At 40.9% G+C, this 20618-nt stretch overlaps 1 protein-coding gene across 13 annotated transcripts in view; it reads left to right on the forward strand.

The window, feature by feature from the left end:
- Nucleotides 1–594: 594 nt before the first annotated feature.
- Nucleotides 595–20618, forward strand: part of DCAF1 (DDB1 and CUL4 associated factor 1) — a 122361-nt gene continuing 102337 nt past the window's right edge. For 6 of the 13 annotated variants that reach the window (XM_056805008.1, XM_056805000.1, XM_056805007.1 and 3 more), the window contains exon 1: nucleotides 3661–3683. The gene's annotated coding sequence lies outside the window, so the exon portion shown is untranslated. Of the gene's footprint in view, nucleotides 713–3660; nucleotides 3684–20618 lie in introns of those variants that run through there. The other 7 variants (XM_056805010.1, XM_056805001.1, XM_056805009.1 and 4 more) reach the window with 2 other exon arrangements.

The following is a 20618-nucleotide window of genomic DNA, read 5'->3' on the forward strand; positions in this document are numbered from 1 at the left end:
ACCTCGAAATAAGAAAATGTATCCTAAGAATGAGAACTGTCTAAAAGTGGAATGGGTTGTCTCAGGAAGTAATGAGTTTCCTATCTCCCAGTAAGTTGTCTCTGAGGAGAGACTAGATAAATAAATGTCAAGGATAACTGTAGAAGGGATTCTAGATCAGTGTAGGTTGAATTATGTATGACCTCTGAGTCCCTTCTGATGTCCTTTCCTATACATCTTTTGGATCAGTTTAGCAATCCAGTGGAAATCACTTGATCAAATACAAATTTTCCCAGTGTTTCAAAGGCATGACTCATCTTCCCTTATCTTCTTGAGTCTGCCTCACTTCTCACCTTGCCCTTGCAGGCATGCATTTGATGGTTAATACATGTATTTTGACCTAAAAAAGTATCCAAGGGAGAGATAGAGTAGTCCTAGGTCCCTCCAAGGCTTTAGAGAGACTTTATCTAATCACCAGGATCTGCGATGGCTTCTTGATCAGCCCTGTGAGTGTAACAGGAAGCATATCCCCCTCTTGAGGAGACTTTTTCCACTCCATAGGGGTGAATGGCTAGCTTTGTGACTTCACAAGACATAACCTCTGTGACAGGCAAGGTCCTCATGGACATGGCAGCTGGCCTCTAGGAGGGTGGGGATGACCGCCAGCTGGCAACATGTGAAATATCATAGAGCCTGCCCCTGGAGGGAGTGCCCGTGAGCCTGCCCCACCACGGTAAGAGCAGATGATGCCCCCGCTCACCCAAAAAACCCCTAAGCAAAGGAGAAAGCCGCAGGAAGCTTCATTTGTCCTCTCCCTGGGTTCCAACACATAGACATTACCCTTGCTATACCTGCACATCTCAGTGGTCTTTGACCTCCAGCTCACTGAGGGGTGACGTTAAGCAAAGCGACATAATGGAGAGAGAAATTCTCTTCCAACACCCTTCAGTTGCCAATGGCTGTCATCCATCATTGGCTTTCAATAATTGCTTTCTCCTATTTGTCCAGATATCTGCTCAGCCACCTATCTGGAAGGACAGGTCTATAGGAAGCCCATGGTTCTGTTAGCAGTTTGGCATGGAAGCCAGTCATGGCTAAGGGATGTCCTACTAGGCCTCACCAGGCACTCAGAGCCAAGAGACAGCATTTGCTCCTCTGCATCTTCCTCTCCAGTCCATACCTTTGTGCCTTACAGGTCCATTGTGACCACATTGTAGGGAGTTGTCATCTCCACCCAACCCCAATGCCTCTTATTATTATGACGTTACAGATGACCTGGGGAAGCAAGTGAAGTTTCTGGCATTCACCATCATGGTTCCCACCCAGACTGCAGCAGAAGGCATGTGCTGCAGGGGAACCTGAGTGTTAGGGGACACTCCTTCCCTGGGTGGATTTCCCTAAAGGGAAGAGAATAACAGGGGGCCTATGGCCCTGGGCATGTATCCACAAGGGTCTTGGTCTCCAAAGGACACTGCCCTGGTTTTTTAGCTCTGGGAAGTCCTCCAACTCTACTTCCCATTTTGGTCTGGCTAGGTCTACATGTTCCCTGGTCTTTCCAGGGGACCTTCTAACTCTGGCCCAAGAACGACTATGGATTTAGTTAGGCTCCTTTGAAGGCTTAAAAGCAATGGATTTTGCCTTTTCCTGTCCTATATCCTGTCCTAAAATCAGAGTCCTCTGGGACCATTTGGCTTCATGAAGTCCACATTATCTTGAAATAAGCATAACAAAATCTATGCCTTGATCTCTGGCACTCTGTCTTCTCTTTCAAGGACATATTCATTTGTGGGCATAGTCAATTCACCCTGGATTTGCCATGGTCCTAGAAAGGATAGCTCAGAGGAACTTAAACCCACAGCTAATTTGAGTGGTGAGAATTCAGAACCTGGAATCAGGAGATCTGGATTTGCATTAGAGTTCTTTTTTTTTTTGGAAGTTGGGGATATTTTTATTTATTTATTTTTCCATTTGAATAAGTTTATTTAGTCAATTTAGAACATTATTCCTTGGTTACAATAATCACATTATTTCCCTCCCTCCCCTCCACCCACCCTTCCCACAGCCAAGGCACAATTTCATTGGGTATTACTTGTGTCCTTGATCAGAACTATTTCCATGTTGGTGTTTGCATTAGGATGTTCATTTAGAGTCTACATCCTCAACCATATCCCTTTGACCCACGTATTCAAGTAGTTGTTTTTCTTCGGTGTTTTTGCTCCTACTGTGTTTACTCTGGATGTGGATAGTGCTTTTTCTCATAGGTTCCTCCAAGTTCTTCAGGATCACTGCATTGCCACTAATGGAGAAGGCCATTACGTTCGATTGTACCACAGTGTATCAGTCTCTGTGTACAATGTTTTCCTGGTTCTGCTCCTCTCACTCTGCATCCCTTCCTGGAGGTTGATCCAGTCTCCATGGAATTCCTCCACTTTATTATTCCTTTGAGCACAATAGTATTCCATCACCAACATATACCACAATTTGTTCAGCCATTCCCCAATTGAAGGGCATCCCCTCATTTTCTAATTTTTTGCCACCACAAAGCGCAGCTATGAATATTTTTGTACATTATCTTTTTCCTTATTATCTCTTTGGGGTACAAACCCAGCAGTGCTATAGCTGGATCAAAGGGCAGACAGTCTTTTGTCACCCTTTGGGCATAGTTCCAAATTGCGCTCCAGAATGGTTGGATCAGTTCACAACTCCACCAGCAATGAGTTAATGTCCCTACTTTGCTGCACCCCCTCCAGCATTCATGACTTTCCTTTGCTGTCATGTTGGCCACTCTGCTAGGTGTGAGGTGATACCTCAGAGTTGTTTTGATTTGCATTTCTCTGATTATAAGAGATTTAGAACACTTTTTCATGTGCTTATTAATGGTTTTGATTTCTTTAACTGAAAATTGCATTAGACTTCTGACATTAGCTATGTGAGTTTGGGCAAATGACCTTACTCCTTTGAGCAACAAGGTACTCATCTGTAAAATGGGTAATAATGTTTGTACTATCGGGAGTATTGTAGGGGGTGGGAATAGCTTATAAATATTAAAGCACCATAAGAATATGTTATATGATTTAGAGGGCAAGAGATCATCTAGTCTAATCCTCTTAGATTACACATGAGAAAAATGAGACCAAGGAAGGTTAAGTGATGAAACTTATTTAGGTAAGTCATCATCCTCAAATCTTAGTTAAGCCAATAAAATGAATTCTACTTATCTGTGTGAAGGAAAGTTACCTAGAGAATTTCCAAATAATTTCTGTTTATCCTCAGAATGTCTCAAAATTGATTTTGAAATTTTCTTTCAGGGGAGTGAATCTACAGGGAGAGGATTTGTACAGGGGAGGGAGGAAGGCAGAAAAATGTTCTAGGGCAAGGTTAAGGCAAACAAGTTTTCAATGGCCTTGAATAAAGTTGAATCTACAGGCAGATACTTGAGAACTAGCTACAGTTTCAGCCTTCTCTTCCACCAAGCTTGGTCCAGAGCTGCTAATAAAGGGAGAAATGAACTGATCTCCCTTCTCATTCCCAGTCATCAGTGATTTAGCTAAGAAGGAAGGATGGAAAAGAAGTAAAAGAGCCCCAGTATTCCACAGTTGGGCCCATGATATATCCTCCTTAACTGAAAGTGGACTGCATGGCCTGCCTTGTTCCTCCTGAAATCCACTGGGACTGGGGGAGATTTCATTCTACCCATTTTGCAGGTAAATGAACTGAGGCTCTGAAGGGTTAAGTGAATGGGTCCCTTGGTGAGTCAGTGGTTGAGTACTGCTGAATCAGAGTTCCACTGAGTATTAAGGATAAGCTAGGGAACTAAAAATTGAATCTCCATGGTTCATTAGAGATGGGTGATTTGAAATTGGAAAGGGATAGGAAATGGAGGAGAGGGAAAGATAACAACAAGTAGGACCAACAAAATTGTTATATTTGTGGGAGGGTTTGAGTTGTTCTCAAAGTTTAGTGGAATCTTCTGGATAAAAGGGGTCTTTTGAGTCCCAGAGGGCTAAAGAGTTGGGGGATCCTGACTTTCCTTCTGACCTCTCACAGAAAGAAAAGATCTGCCTTTCAGCAGGATTATGGCCATTTCTGGGTATCACATTTTAGGAATAATATTGGAAAACTCAAGAGTTAGTACAGTGAGAGAACTAGAAATCACATTCTATGAGAATTGGTTGAAGGAACTGTGTATGTGGTAGCCTGCAGAAGAGAACGATATAAGGGAAGAGACATAAAGAAAGCAACAGGTAGCATCACAGTGAAAAAGACACTGGGTTTAGAATCAGAGAATCTACAAATATTGAACTCCAGCTGCCTAGATGACCTTGGGCAAGTCATTTACCTTCCTCTTGGTTTTAGTTTCCTCATCTGCAAATTGAGGGGTTGTACTAGATCAACTCTAAGGATCTAGAGATTGTGTCCCTAAATATCTGAAGAATTATCATGTAGAAGTGGGATTCAAAGCTTTCTGTTTAGATCCAGAGGAACAAACTAGAAACAATGAAAAGTTATATGAAGAATAGATTTAGGCTTTATGGAAGAAAAATCTTCTTAGGAATGAGAGCTGTCCAGAAGAGGAAGGAAGAACACCCAGGAGATAATATACATTCCTTCCTCACCAAATGTCTCCAAAGTGGGGCCACTTTCTAGAGAGTACATTGTAGGGGGAATTGCTTTTTGGATTAGACAAACTCTGAGAATCTATAAAGCTAAACTTGGAAATCAGAAGGAAAGGGTTTCAAATAACTGCTGATTCACCTGGAACTCCCTTCCTTAGCTCCCTAGGGTTGGCAGTGGAGAATGGGAGTAGGATGAGAAGATAAAAACTAGCACATAGAGTTCCTTACTTCCCAAAAGGAAATGTCCTTAGCCTTGTAACACCCCGGGCACTAAATACAAACAGATTGCCATCCACTGCTCCTCTTTCTACATGGATGGAGAGACTGGTCATAACAGAAAGAATTTGTCTTCTTCTGGCTTTGATTTGCAAAGGCAGGATTGTTTATGGGAGCTGGGGAGTGTGAGCAGTCCGGGAAGTCTTGTTTCATGAAAAGCAGACGGGGCCCTTGATGGATGTGGTCTCTCTCCAGCTTTCATTTCCTTCCTCCCCTTACTTTAGTTGGGCTGAAGGAAAAAGCCAGACAAGGAGCTCCTGGACATTAATCCTGACTCTGCCACAAATGTTCTTTGTGACTGATTTTAGATAAAGCCTTTTCCTTTTCTGTGCTCCAATTACCTCATTGGTCAAAGGAGGGGAGAGGACTAGCTGCTCCCTTCCCACACTGCCATTCCATGATTCTGGGGGGACAGAAATAGTGGAGCCCTCTGCTACGGACAGGAGACAGGTAACTAACCTAGAGACTATCTACTGTCTCTGCTGTGAAGTCAGGCCTAATGAGAAGTACAATTAGCTTGGAATCCCAGCATCATATTTGCAGTCCCTCACAGGGAACATTCTATCTCTGTTCTTCAGGCCTTTGCACTGAGACTAGGCATTTAATAAAGGCTTGATCAATTGGACAATCCTATTAGGGAGTAAAAGAGATGCAGTCCTTACATTCAGAGAGGTCACAATTCAGTAGGGAAGGCATGACAAGAATATATGTCAGTCCCAGTAGATAGAGTGCTGGACTGAAGTCAGGAAGGCATCTTCCCAAGTTCAGATCTAGCCTCAGACACTTATCATCTCTGTGACTCTGGGCAAGTCCCTTAACCCTGTTTGCCTCAGTCCCTCATCTGTAAAAATGAGCCAGTGAAGGAAATAGCAAACCATTGCAGTGTCTTTGCCAAGAAAACGCCCAATGGGGTCATGAGGAGTTGGGCGTAGAGGAGATATTTAACCATCACCACCACCACATTAAAATATGTCAGTTAGTCAGCAAGCATTATTAAGCACTTTACTATAGGTGCAAGAACTGTGGTAAGCTCTGGACATATAGACCCTGCTTTCAGAAAACTCACATTCTTATGAGGGAGACAACTTGCAAACAACTATATGCAGACAAGAAATATATATATATAGGGGAGAGGGAAGGTTATCTCAGAGGGAAGACACTAGTAGCAAGAGAGACCTGGAAATTAATTCCTCCTACATTGCTGTAATTATAATGCAAAATAAAATGGAATAAATGCCCCATGGGAAGTGCAAACACAGTGCTAAGGAAGCATCACAGAGGGAGAATTCTCTTCTGCTTTGGAGAGATTATGGAAAGTTTTTAGGAGAAGATAGCATTGGGAGTGAGCCTTGAGAGATTTCCATTAGATGGAAAAGGGTCTGGAGAAGACATTCCAAGAATGGAGTATGTAAAATCAGAGAGGTTAGAAAACACAAGACATTTAAGGCTATTAGAATAGTCCGGATGAGAGGGGATGAGGGCCTCAAATAGGGTGGGAAGAATAGAAGAATGTTACTAAAGACACCGAGGAAGCAGGATCAATAAAACTGGTTGAATGTAGGAGGTGAGAGAAAAGGAAAAGTCAAAGATAACCAGTTACCTATGTGCATTACTGGGAGGTGGAAGGTCCAGGACATTGAGAGGAGGGCACTCATTTAAGGGAAGAAAGATAATTCGTTCCATATGGAGCACGTTGAGTTTGGGGTGCTGGCAGGATCCCCAGGTGGAGGTGGATAGCTGTCCCTTGGAAAGGTTTTCCCCTCCCTCTTGGCTTTAAGTCAAAGGAATGAGTTCCTGGCCTGGCCCCCCCTCGAGAAATCTCCCTCATGTGTATAGTTGTGGGAATTAACTTGCCCCCCTCCCCCACAAGGCAAAGGGTTAAAGTTTGAGTGACAATTTGATTTCCTTTGCCTCTGGGCTGGGGTCTCCAGAGGGAGGGCCGGAAATTGGCCTGGGATGAAAGGGCTTGGGGTATTGAATTTCTTCTCTTCGGATCCTATTACTTCTCAGGGCCCAGACCAGGCACTAGAAAGGACTCTGCAGCTGTGGCTCTGTCTAATGCCTATTATTTTTGCTGTTAAAATGGAGAAAGAGGAAACTAGGGAGGAGGGAGGAGGGCGCTTGCTGTCTGTAAGGGTTAGGCTGCCTGGCTGCTCCATCAAGGAGTTGGGAAGGGAAATTCAGAGCCTTCTACAGAAAGGAACATGGGGTGTTCAATTTCATAAATATTTCCTAAGTACCTCCTCTAAAATCTTACTCTGAAATGGCATCATCCACATGACTGTTTCCTCCGGAAAAAGCTAGAAAGGTCTTGAATACAGTATTCCCTGATGTGCCCAATGAGAGATCTGAGATACAGCCTAGCAAAGGTTTGGACCACTGGCTGAGGAAATTTTTTTGGCCATAGCAACACCCAAAGACCAGGATTTGCATTGGTGAAGGAAATAACCAGCAACTCTCTGAAAACAGGTGCTTTTTTCTATTTAATTCACATACTTAACACTTTCTCTATCACTCTTACTCTGGACAATCAATGAAACAATCCACGAAGCCCTTATTTATAGCATTTGCTGATGTCTGAAATGTAAATGCTCAACTGAAAAATTTAGCCATCAGCTCAACTGACTTACCGACACCCCTCCCTGGATTTCCCCTCTCCACACAGCTGAAATCACCAGTCCCTGAAGGACTGACTGAGTGACTTGCCACCAACAAAAACCTGCTAGGAGCTGTGGGGGATACAAAACTGAAAAAGGGCACACAGCCACCTGCCCCTGAGGCTTACAGTCTAATAGGGCAAAGGAGGATGGGAGGAAGATTTCCCAAGTGTGGGCCAACATTAAAGGAAAGCCCCCCAAAAAGGTGAGAGAAGTTTGTAGAGGGAAAGAATGCTCTGAATTAGACCCTGCAGGTAGGGAAGAGGGTGCTACAATACAACACTCCATTCCCAATCTCCCAATCATTGCACATTTCCACTGGCTTTCCCCCATACCTGGGTTGCATGCCTTCTTCATCCCTGCCTCTTAGAGTTAACAGTTTCCTTCAAAACTCAGTCTAAAGGGGCACCTTGATTGCTCCCTAGAGAGCCAGGTCTGGAGTCAGGAGGGCCTGAGTTCAAATTTGACTTTAGGTATTTACTAGCATTGTGATCTTGGACAAGTCACTTAATCCCAATTGCCTCACCCATACTGCTCTTCTGCTTTGGAACAGATACTTAAGATCAATTCTAAGGCTAAAGGTAAGAGGTTTTGGTTTTTTTGTTTGTTTGTTTTAAACCCAGCAGCCTAAGGAGCACCTTCCACATGAAGCCTTTTCTTGTTCCTTTAGCTTCTAATATATTCTCTTCTCAAAATTATCTTGCATTTATTTTGTATGAAACTTGCCTTCCATGGCAGGATGGCCACAGAAGTCTTTGCAAGGGGAATGTGGAGGTTTCTATCTCATATATGGGCAGTTTGCCCAGTATTCCCCATGTTCCTGTAGTCTTGCTTTTGGATGTGGCAAAAGGTCAGTTATATGCATATATATTTGTATATGTCTATATTTATGCATAGGACCTTTTCACTTCTGTCTTTGTATACCAGGTGCCTGGCACAGAGGAAGGACTTAATAAATGCTTGGGTTTTTTTGTGTTTTGTTTTTTTAAACTCTTACCTTCCATCTTAGAATCAATACTTGGTTCTAAGGCAGAAGAGTGGTAAGGGCTAGGCAATGGGGGTTAAGTGACTTGCCCAGGGTCACACAGCTAAGAAGTGTCTAAGGCCAGTTTTTTGAATTAATAAATGCTTGTTGATTGATTAATTTATTAATTGGTTAGTCCTAGTTTAGCCTAGAGTGATAGGCTGTGAAAAGGGGAGTTTATGAGATCAGACAAGTCAAATAGTTTCGAGTAGCTCTAGAGAAAGAACCAGGGCTGGGAATCAGAAGATCTGGGCTCTTTAAGTCTCTTTAATTCATTGTGCCTTAGTTTTCTCCTTAATGGAATAGTCAGAGGATGACAAACTACACTTGCCTTGTTTTTGTTTGACCACTGAGCTAGGAATGTTATGTTTGAAAATGTAAAAACCAGTTTTAGTTGTACAAAAGAAGGCAGCAGACCAGATATGACCCTCTGGCCCTGGATAGTAGTAGGTCCCTACGTAAAGCTACCCCATGGTTCTATGACATGCTGGTGTTAGAAGATAAATCTATTTGGGGCAAAAGTTCAGGAAGACCATGGTTAATGAATCCTCTAAAACTATCTTGCTCTATCTCCAATGAAAAATATTTTGGTTAGAGGAAATGGTCCTTTTTTTATCAAGTGGTCCAAAGTAGGCTTGGAAGAGGAGGGGCACAGGAAAACTTCAAAGGCCTTCTGAGTTCATAGTCAGTTCTGGGGTGATCTTTTTTTTTAATTGAAAATTTTTAATTAATTAATTAATTTAGAATATATTTTCCTGGTTACAGATTTATGTTCTTCCCCTCCATTCCTTCCCCTTCCCCCATAGCTGACACGCAATTCCACTGGGTTTTACATGTGTCATCGGTCAAGACCTAGTTCCATATTATTGATAATTGCACTAGGGTGAGCATTTAGAGTCTACATCTCTAGGGTATTCTTGACTGAGTTGAATATCAGACTTCAGAGAACAAAGGTTTCATTATATTTTATTTGCACTGATAACTCAGTCTTAATCTGATAACCTGGAAACTGGGTGTGTGTTTAGAGTGGGGGTTGGGGTGAAGGGCCCATGTCAACATTGGCAAGTATTGGCCCATGTGCCAAGTCAACACTGGGGGGGCTGCTCATTCCCTCTCTTCCCAGAGCCTGAGGACGTTTTTTTTTTTTTTCATGCCTGGCCCCTCTGTCTAGCCACCCAAAGTCAGCACTTCCTTCCTCTACTCTCTGGGGAAATGTGGGGGCTCAGAGGCAGCTTGAAGTAGCAGTTTGGGAACTTGAAAACCTTTGCCAATACTGGCATAGGTATTAGGAAATATTGGAAGGTTGTGAAGGCTCAGACGATATCATCACCCTTCCCACCCCCAGGGTTTGTTCCAGGATGTGTGGTGATAGCAGAAGGAAGAGGGAGAGAAGTGAACTGAATCAAGAGCTAGAGCCCGTAAAATTGAGGCCCAGGAGCTTTTGATCCTGGAATTAATCTACTGAAAGACTAAAACAAAATTCTCCAGCCCTAGTATGCTTGAGAATGGAGAAAGGGGGAGTGTAGAAGACTCAGACTGGATTTATGGTTAAATTTAGACTAGCCAAGAGGACTGTGAGGCATAGCTTTGGTACCCTATGGTCCACCCATTGGAAAAAGCAAAATCTTGTAGATCCTTATCTAATCAATTAATTAATCAATAAGGTCCTTATTGAATCAACAGATTAATAATTGATCAATAAACATCTATTGAGCACCTATTTTTTTTGCCAGGCACTGTACTAAGCAGTCAGTTTGTGTTTATTTATTTTATCAAGGCGTCAATATTTGGATGAGTATGTTAGTGCATCTTTGTATCTTTATGTTACTGTATAAATGTCTATATATGTATCTGTGTAAAAGTATCAGAGAATATATGTATGTATTTGTATTTGTGTCCATGTGCACATGTAGGTCTATGTGTAAATAAGCTTATACCTATATGTACTCTAATTTATATTCCTAGATGTGTTCTCTCAACAAACATATATACCCTTTCCTTGCTTCTGTCATTTCTCTTTCCCAAGGAGAGAGGATTGGGGTGGACTCTATGAACTCTAAGGAGTTCATAACTTCCATTTCTATTATGATTCATACTTTGCAAAGCTCTTTCCTCCCAACAACACTGGTCTATGTGCCTGTGGAGAGAGAGAGAGAGAGAGAGAGAGAGAGAGAGAGAGAGAGAGAGAGAGAGAGAGAGAGAGAGAGAGAGAGAGAAAGAGAGAGAGAGAGGAGAGAGAAGGAGAGAGAGAGAGGAGAGAGAAGGAGAGAGAGAGAGGAGAGAGAGGGAGAGAGAGAGAGGAGAGAGAGGGAGAGAGAGGAGAGAGAGAAAGAGAGAGAGAAGAATGGATATATATAAGAATGGATAGATAGATAGATGAATGGATGGATGGATAGATAGATGGATGGATAGATAGATTGATTGATAGATTGATTGGTTGATAGACAGGTAGATAGCATTCCATCTTTGGATGGCAATAACTCAGAGAGACAGTGTTGTATAATGGTGACAGACCCTCTTTATCACTACCTCTTAGTTTCCCTTATTTACTTAAAAATTTTTGTTCTAAACTCTTACTTTGTCTCTTAGTAACAACCTTAAGACAGAAGGGCAAGGGCTAGAAAAATGATGTTAAATGACTTGCCCAGGGTTACACACCTAGGAAGTAGCTGAGGCCACATTTGAACTCAGATCCTCCTGATTCCAAGCCTGACTGTTCACTGAGCCATTTAGTTGTCCTTCCCTCATTTTCTTTAAAATTCAGTTCAAAACCTACTTCAACAGGAGGCTTTTCTTTTCTTCCTCCAGGTCGCTTCTCCTTTTGCCAGCCATAGATTCTAACTAGTTTGTCGACTGTTCCTCAGGTTTGGAGGTTTTCTCACTGAAATATGAAGTTGTGTAATAATGGTGTAGTTAGTAATGTGATGGATAATAAGATGCCGCCTATAGGATATCTGAAAGGTAACAACGGCATCTAGCGGCCATTAGGAACAATGCAGGGTAGTTAGTTGCTGTAGAAAGTTCTCCAGGATCTTGCCATGATAAGCAGCTGCTAAGGCAGTCAGAGAGCTATTTATTACCCATTTGCAAAAATTTCTCCCAAATCCATAGTTACTCACTTCTACTCTTGTCCTGGTTATTATAGCTCCTCAGAGTTCCCAGATGGAGGCAGTACAGCTATCCCATTCCACATCACGACTTTCCCCATCTTGTTTTTGATCTATCACATTTTCTATATGTCACCAGTTGGCATAAGAAATTAAATGAGGACTTAGGGGGGAGTTTTGAGGAAGCTGTAGATGACATGGAAAAACTTTAGAAACAGAAATGCATAAAATATAGGTGACGTATTATATAACATCAACATATTTTATCTTTTAATACTATAAATATATATATAATTCCTTTTACTGTAAACACCCACAGAAGAAAAAGAACAAACTCAGACTTCTCTGGTCGGGTCCCAGGTTTCTTGAAGGCAGAGCCCCAAAATTTTATGTGAGTTTTCCAGATCATGGGGGCTACTATGCCCCTAACACCCTCCATGGGAAAGAAGGGATACCTGTATTATGAAATTACATACTTGCCTTTCATAGGATTTAGTTTTAGAAATGTTCTGTTCTGGGAGCAGTAAGGTGACTCAATAAATTAAAATTAAAGCCAGGCCCAGAGAAAGGAGGTCCTGGGTTCAAATCTAACCTCAGACACTTCTTAGCTCTGGGATCCTGGGTAAGTCACTTAACCCCAGTAGTCTAGCCTTTATGGCTCTTCTGCTTTAGAACCAATACACAGTATTGATTCTGAGATGGAAAGTAAGGGTTTAAAAAAAAAAAGAAAGAAAGAATCTGTTCAGTGATATGATTTCCCCCTTTTTTAAATAAGGAAAAGGAAGCACTGATAAGTTGTCTTCCTGAGACCACCCAGGTAACAAATACCAGAGAAGAGATTTTAATCCAAGGTTTCCAACTCCAAATCCATTACTCCTTCTGATAGACCATGACTTTGGTAATAGCCCTAGAGACCCCATGTCCCCCATTCTCCCTAGTTTCCGTTATTTCTCTCTCCCAAAGGGAGGCTCTTAGAAGTCCAAACTCCTCTACACCTTAAGGTATTAGTAGTTTAGATGTTTTAAGTTCTTTGCAGTTCATTCAACTCTCTTTTTTTCCACAACTTTCTTGAGGTAGATAGTACAAAGATTCAATGGGGAAATTGAGGCTCAGAAAGGTGAAATGATTTTTCTTTGATGTATCATACTTTTAGTAAAGGTCAGAGTTGGAATTCAAACCTAGAGCTAAAAAGATAAAGTTGTTTTTGAGATCATCTAGTCCAAGCTCCACTCTCCCCACCATTTTATTTTGGTTTTGTTCCCCCCCCCCATTTTATAAACGAGGAAACTGAGGCACCAATGATATGAAGGGATTTTCTCAAGTTAATGCAGATAGTGGATTTTTTCTTCTAGCATTTATGTGAGTGTGTGTGTGTGTGTGTGTAGAAGGTTTGCAAAGCACTTTATAAACATTACCTCATTTTATCTTCCGGGCAATCCTGGGAGGTAGGTATTATTATTGCCCTCATTTTACAAATGAGAAAACCCCAGCAGACAGGTGAAGAGATTTGCCCAGGATCACATAACTAAGAAGTGTTTGAGGACAGATTCGAACTCAGGACTTCCTCAATTCTGGTCCAGAGCTCTCTATTCACACTGTACCACCTAACTACAGAGCCAAAATTCAAGTGTTCTTTCCATTATACCAAATGGCTTTAGTTAACAGCTAAATAGTGACAACTGAGTTTTGCCTACCAGAGATTTTAAAAGAAAAAGAACTAATTTAAAAACATTTAAAAAGAACATTTAAGAACATTTTAAAAGAGAAAGAATTAATATCTTGCACAAAGTAGAAAATCACAAATGGTGCTCTTTGGTTGTGGGCATGGGTATTTGGGGATGGTCTAATAATACCTTAAATTCATAATGGATTTTTTACTTTATTAAAAATCACTTGTCCTGTGCATTTCTCATTTTCCTCCCAACCCTCCTCTCACCTTCATGAGATCAGTAAGAGGGTAAGAGATCATTATGCCAATTTTACAGATGAATAAACTCGAAGCCTAAAATGGGGAAAATCGTTTACCCTTGGTCACACAGCCTTTAAGTGGCAAGCCTCCAATATTTAAGTCCCAGAGTTCTTCCTACTCATTTGTGCTACCTATATTTGCCTTCTTTCTTCCTCCTTAGCCAGACTGTTGACAGATGACTCCAGCCAACCATAACTAGTTGTTTGACAACCTCCTTTCTCCTTTATCTTGTCTAGAGTCTCATTGGTGACTGGGCTCAATAAATCATAGTAACTGTTGAGGACCGGGGATTCTATAGTTCCTACAGGATATCTACTAAGCCGGGAGAAATAAGGGAAAAAAAACAGTATCTTTTCTCAGCAGTGAAAAGAAAAATTAGTCACATATTTCTTTTTAGTAGATATTTAGTGCTTGAATATAAATGTGTTCCTGAATGAATGTGGTAGTGTGCACACCTATTAATAATCTCACATTTCCTTATAGTGCTTTAAGGTTAACGAGGAGTTTTCTTTACAATAATCTATGGGAATTATTTATGAAGATTGTCATACCTTTTTATAGAGTAGCAAGCTGGGTCTTAAACAAGTTAAGTGATTTGTTTATAGGCACATAGACAGGAGGTGGGGCTTGATCCTAATTCCCAGACCACAGGGGAGTCTCTGTCCATTATCTCATTCTTTGTGGTGTTCCACTGGGTGGTTGTGTGCTCAATTCCCACACACCTACTTTCTAGACTCCCTTCCCATTGCTTTATGAGGCACTAACAAGGCATTAGGAAAGAAAATGAACAAAGCTTCCCATCTTAGCTTTGGTTCTAGGAACAATATTCAGAATAATGGAAATAATAATGATTCTCTTTCTTTCTTTCCTTCTTTCCTTCTTTCCTTCTTTCCTTCTTTCCTTCTTTCTTTCTTTCTTTCTTTCTTTCTTTCTTTCTTTCTTTCTTTCTTTCTTTCTTTCTTTCTTTCTTTCTTTCTTTCTTTCTTTCTTTCTTTCTTTCTTTCTTTCTTCCTTTATTTCTTTCTTCCTTCCTTCCTTCCTTCCTTCCTTCCTTCCTTCCTTCCTTCCTTCCTTCCTTCCTTCCTTCCTTCCTTCCTTCCTTCCTTCCTTCCTTCCTTCCTTCCTTCCTTCCTTCCTTCCTTCCTTCCTTCCTTCCTTCCTTTCCCTTACCTTCTGTCTTAGAATCAATACTAGGTTTTGATCCAAATCTATGATTTCGTTGGTGTAAGAACTCTCAGTTCAGAAACTCCCTCCATTAAATATTCCTCACCAATCCCAATTGCTAGCTGTTCTGCAAGCTAAAGTTTCGACTAGAATTATTGGGGCACTGAGTGGTTTTTTGACTTGTTTCAAGTTAATTAATCAGTTTATGTTAGAGCTGAGCTTTGAAGGTCCACTTTGACTTTAAGGCTGGCTTTCTAGCCAAAACATCTGACTGCTTTAGAGGGTCAGAAACTTAAATGGGGGCAAAACCAAATTCTTGTGGACCCGTTTGGAGCAATGCTTGCTATGCTGGGCATCAGTGAGAATCTCCCCAATTGGTAAGACAGGTCTTCACTGGGCACCTGTCATGTAGCAGGCAAGACTTGAACATAAAGGCATTCGCTCAAAACGAGTAGGTTTGGGTTCCTATTACCTGGGAGGTCTGTTCACCCCAAAGCTAAGAAGGAAAATGAGTGATAGACCGGAGAATGCCAGAGCTGGCAGGAAAACCTTTACTGATGTCCTAATTTAACACCCTGCATTTACAGAGGGGGAAACTCAAGCCCAAAGTGGGCATGTGATGTACTAGGAGGTCACCCGGTGATTGGCAAAGTCCAGGTTTGCTTCCCTGGGCTTTCATCCTCCCTTACAAAATGGGAGCATTAACCTGATAGCTACTAGAAAAGTGACTTTGGACTGGACTTTTTTTTATGGGGAAAAAAAAAGAGCCCCCGAGAAAGGAATTGACTTGTGCAAGGTAACAGAAGCATCAGCATCTCCAGGACTGGTGCCCAGTTTTCCTGACTTTTAGCCTGGCAATCCTTTCCAGGGAAGATGATACAATGGTGTAGGCAGCAGTGTTGGTATCAGAGGCCCCACTGTGAGAAAATTGAGGGCATTAGGACAGCGAGCGGTTAGTTGTGGGAACTGACTGAACCCCGTTGAGTCCATCCTGGGATTCAGTTCTAGAGTTAGCTTCATTCCCTTTCTATTCAATTACGGGTCTCATCCAAATTCTGTCTTGTGAGAACATTTTATTCAATTGTGGGAATTAGGAGGAAACCTTTTTGCATTGTTTGAACCTAGCCCGGCATGTCTGGGAAATTGGACCACCTGTTATCAGCTGTTTAGAGCTCCTTAACCCAGGACCTCGGTTATAGTTACCAGGAAATGCAGTCAGATCCCGAGACTGAGCTAAAGAGTTTCCTCGTGATTGTAAATCCCAAGTAACCCATATGTCTAATCGGAAAATTGGCCCCCTACTGATAAGTCAGTTATTGCTGCGGTGTTTCTTTGTTTACAGATACTTGGGGAGGAGTAGGATACCCCTTTTCCTGAATAAAGGGATTGCCATCTGTTCACTTTCCCTTTCACGACTTGGAAAGTCCCTAATCTTCTATCCAATTAGAAATCAGATTACCTAATGTATTATTTCCTTTTAGTCAATTGGTCTTATTTGATTATTTTTAATATATAAAATTGTTTTTCCCTGTACTTGGGATCTAGCCCTAAACTGAGGAAGGGGCTTGGTCCCAATTTGTTGGACAATTGGCATGTATTGCTTAATAAATTGATAATGTTTAGATCAAACTTTTGTTTCCTCAGTCATTTCATCTTTTACTCATTGCACTATATTCATTTCTTACCTCTGGGACTTATCTGTGAGACCTTCACCATGGCATTTAAGCCACTTTGGACTCCATTTCCTCATCTATAAAATGAAGGAATTGGGCTAGATGACCCCAAAGGATGACACTTCTATCTCCAGATCTATGAATCCATTATAGATCTTTGGCTTATAATTTTATAGGGTCAAATAATGATAGCTAGAATTTATATAGGTTTACAAAGTACATTACAAATAAAATATTATGTTATCTTCCCAACAATCCTAGAAGGTAGGTGCTATTTTTCGAGATGAGGAAATTGACCTGCCCAGGGTCATACTCCTAATAAGTGTCAGAGGTCATATTTGACCTCTGGTCTTCCTGACTCCAGGTCATGCTTTCTACTTAGCTGCCTCTTTCCTTTGTCTGATGTCCCTTTCTGAAATGGATGGAGGAGCCTCTGACACTTGAAGGCTATTTCAGTGAAGTAAAAACCACTGGTAGAGCCTAGCAAGATGGACAAGCTTTGAGTATAGACCAAATAGACTTTGTGTGCTTCTGTGGATGGTAAAGCATCCTACTTAAATGAAGAGAGGGTCTTCCCCAAGAGTTTTGGTTTCCAGAAGATGGGTTCTTTTGGTCATGACTTCAAAAAATTCATCGAAATATAAATTGATCCCTAGTTCTGTGCAGCCTCTTTCTGCTTCCAAACTGAGAAGAGTTAGTAAATGCAAGCAGGGGTTATGAAAAATTACAAATTTCTAAGGCTATCAACTACTAACTGATGACAAACTTTGTGACATATTAACCATGAAACTAGAATGTATCCTTGATAAGAATGAAGCCAAAAGTCAACAACTTGAAACAATATGGAAGGGTAGATGAGAGGTCCTCTTTGGAGACCCCCTTTGTTCCCCCACCCAAAAGAAGAGTGGATGAAGTTGATTTCATTGTGTTTACAAAGGAAATGATAAATATTATTTCTGGAGGTACTTGGGTAACTCTTCTTCTAGGGCTCATGTTTAATGCAAGCAAATAGACTACCATGAGAATAATTATTTCTCATAAGACATCTTAGAGAATGAAGTAGTGTAGTTTTATAAAGAACTTAAAGAGGTTATCCAAATTACTTTTTATTTTATTTTTTAATTACATGTAGAAGCAATTTTTGACAGTTGTCTTCGAATATTTTTTATTTGGGTTATCTCCCTACCTACCTACTCCACCTCCCCAAAGTGGTAAATAGTCTGGTAGAGTTTATACCAGTGCTTTCATGCAATACGTATTTCCATATTCTCCATGTCATGACTGAAGTCACATATCACATATACAATTAAAAAAAAACTCACAAAGGTAATAAAATGAAAGATGGCTTGCTTTGACCAGCTGTTAGATTTCAACAGTTCCTTCTTTGGCTATGGATACTGGATTGTTTTTTTTTTTTAATCATAAGTCCCTTGAGGTTATCCTAGAACCTTGTTTTGGTGATAATTGGTTTAGTCTTTCACAGTTGATCATTGTACAAAGTTCTGTTATGGTATACACTTTTCTCTTGGTTCTGCTTACTTCATTTTGTGTCAGTTCAAGTAAGTCTTTCCAGGCTTTTCAGAACTCATCCTGTTGATTATTTCTCAAGGCAAATAGTGTTTCATTACAGTCATATACCACAGTTTGTACAACCATTCCCCAACTGATGGACATGTCTTCAGTTTCCAATTCTTTGCCATTCCAAAAAATGCTGCTAAATATTTTGGTAAAAGCAGGTCCTTTTCCCCATCTCTGATCTTTTGTGGGAGAGAGACCTAATAGTGGCATTGCTGGGTCAAAGAGTATACATAGTTTTATGGCCCTTTGAGCATGGTTGTTCCATACTGTTCTCAAGAATGTTTGTATCAGTTCACAATTCCATCATCTGTGCATTAGTGTTCTAATTTTTCCACATCCCCTCCAACATTTATCATTTGCTTTTTTGGTCATATTAGTCAATCTGATAGGTATGAGGTGGCATCTCAGAGTTGTTTTAATTTGCATTTCTCTGATCAATAGTGAGTGATTTGGAGTATTTCCTTGATTCTCCAAATTAAATAAACAAATCTCACCCAAAATCCAAACAGAAGACCCATTACTTACTGATAGGAAGTCCTCTCAGTCTCTTTGCTGGAGCTTCATCTAGATCACACCTGCTAACCATCAATGCCCTACCTCCCCCCATCCCAATTCTGTCTGGGCCTTCTTTTTTTCTCCCTCCATGCTCCCTTGGTGATCTCATTAGTCCTAATGGATTTAATTACCATCTACATGGTGATTATTTTCAAATCTACTAGCCTAGATTTAGGACTAGCCTCTCTGCTGACTTTCAATCTTATATCTCCAAGTACCGTTCAAACATCTTGAACTAGATACCCAATAGATATTATAACACAACATCCAAAATAGAACTCATTATCTTTCCCCCTAAAACTTCCTTCCTCCTAACTTCCCTAGAGGGCAATGTTATCCTTCCAGTTCCTCAGGCTCACAATCCAGGTGTCATTTTTGACCTCTCACTATTTCTTACTGTTTGTATCCAATCCATTGCCACAGTCTATAGATTTCACCTCTGCAATCATCTTACTACTCTGACTCTGCCACTACTCTGGTGCAGGCCCCCATCACCCCATGTCTGGACTATTGAAATAGTTTGCTGGTAAGACTGCCTGCCTCAAGCCTCTCCTCACTCCAATCCATCCTCCAGCCACCAAAGTGATTTTCCTAAAGCACAGGGCTGACCATATCACTCCCTTCATCAATAAACTCCAGTGACCCCCTATTACCTCTAGAATCAAGTACAAAATGTGTGTGTGGTACTCAAAGTCCTTGATATCTTAGCACATTCTTACCTTTGCAGTCCTATATCTTATTTCCTGCCACATCTCTGCCTTCCAACTCCTCTGGCTTTCTTGAAATCAAAACTAAAATTCCACCCTCCTAATTCTAGTGCCTTTCATCTTTTATTTTCTCTTTGTCTTGTATTTAGTTTGCTTTTTTGTCTTCTCCATTAGTCTGCAACCTCCTTGAGGGTAGAGACTGTCTTTTCTTTCTTTTGTAGTTCCAGGGCGGAACACAGTTCCTAGTACTAGCATATGCTTAATAAATGTATATTGACTGACAGGCACACTAACTCCTAGAATACTACAAGGCATCCTCAGTGAACTCCAAAGCAATGTGAAAGATATTGATCTAATCCACATGGAGAAAATAGATGAAACATACATTCTTCAGAAGAACCAGGCCACTTATTACATTAGTACATATATCTTCAATAAGCACTGCAGAGGAACAATGAATAGAACTGAGGAATAGGTGGATATATTTGGGCAATTGAATACTGTTGGCTTGATCCCAGACTATTTTTTAAAGGAATCTTTTCAATGTCACATTATAATTACTTTGTTTCCTTTTTTAAAATAATTTTTTTTTACTCAATTGCATGTAAATTTTTAAACAATCTTTTTTTTTTTTAACCCTTACCTTCCGTCTTGGAGTCAATGCTGTGTATTGGCTCCAAGGCAGAAGTGTGGTAAGGGCTAGGCAATGGGGGTTAAGTGACTTGCCCAGGGTCACACAGCTGGGAAATGTCTGAGGTCATATTTGAACCTAGGACCTCCCATCTCTAGGCCTGGCTCTCAATCCACTGAGCTACCCAGCTGCCTCCCCCCCCCCATGTAAATTTTTAAACAATCTTTTTTTTTTTAAACCCTTACCTTCCATCTTGGAGTCAATACATTGGCTCCAAGGCAGAAGTGTGGTAAGGGCTAGGCAATGGGGGTTAAGTGACTTGCCCAGGGTCACACAGCTGGGAAGTGGCTGAGGCCAGATTAAACAATCTTTTTAAAAATCTTGAGCTAAATTCTCCCCTTCCTCTCTCTCATCCCCCCTCCCTGAGACAGCAAGCAATCAAATACATTTTTACATGTGCAAAAAAGTAAAACATTTTCTCATGTTAATCATTTTGTGGAAGAGACCTCAGACAAAAAGAAAGTGAAAGATGGTATGTTTTGTTCTGTTTTCAGACCCCATTAGTTTTTTTTTTTCTTGAGGAGGATGACATCATCTTAGCTAAGTCATTCACAATTATTCACCATTCAATCTTGCTGTTACAGTAAAGTACTCTGGTACAGTATTCTGATTCTGCTCACTT

The sequence above is a fragment of the Monodelphis domestica genome, chromosome 7 (assembly GCF_027887165.1).
Source record: "Monodelphis domestica isolate mMonDom1 chromosome 7, mMonDom1.pri, whole genome shotgun sequence".
NCBI classification, from domain to species: Eukaryota; Metazoa; Chordata; class Mammalia; order Didelphimorphia; family Didelphidae; genus Monodelphis; species Monodelphis domestica.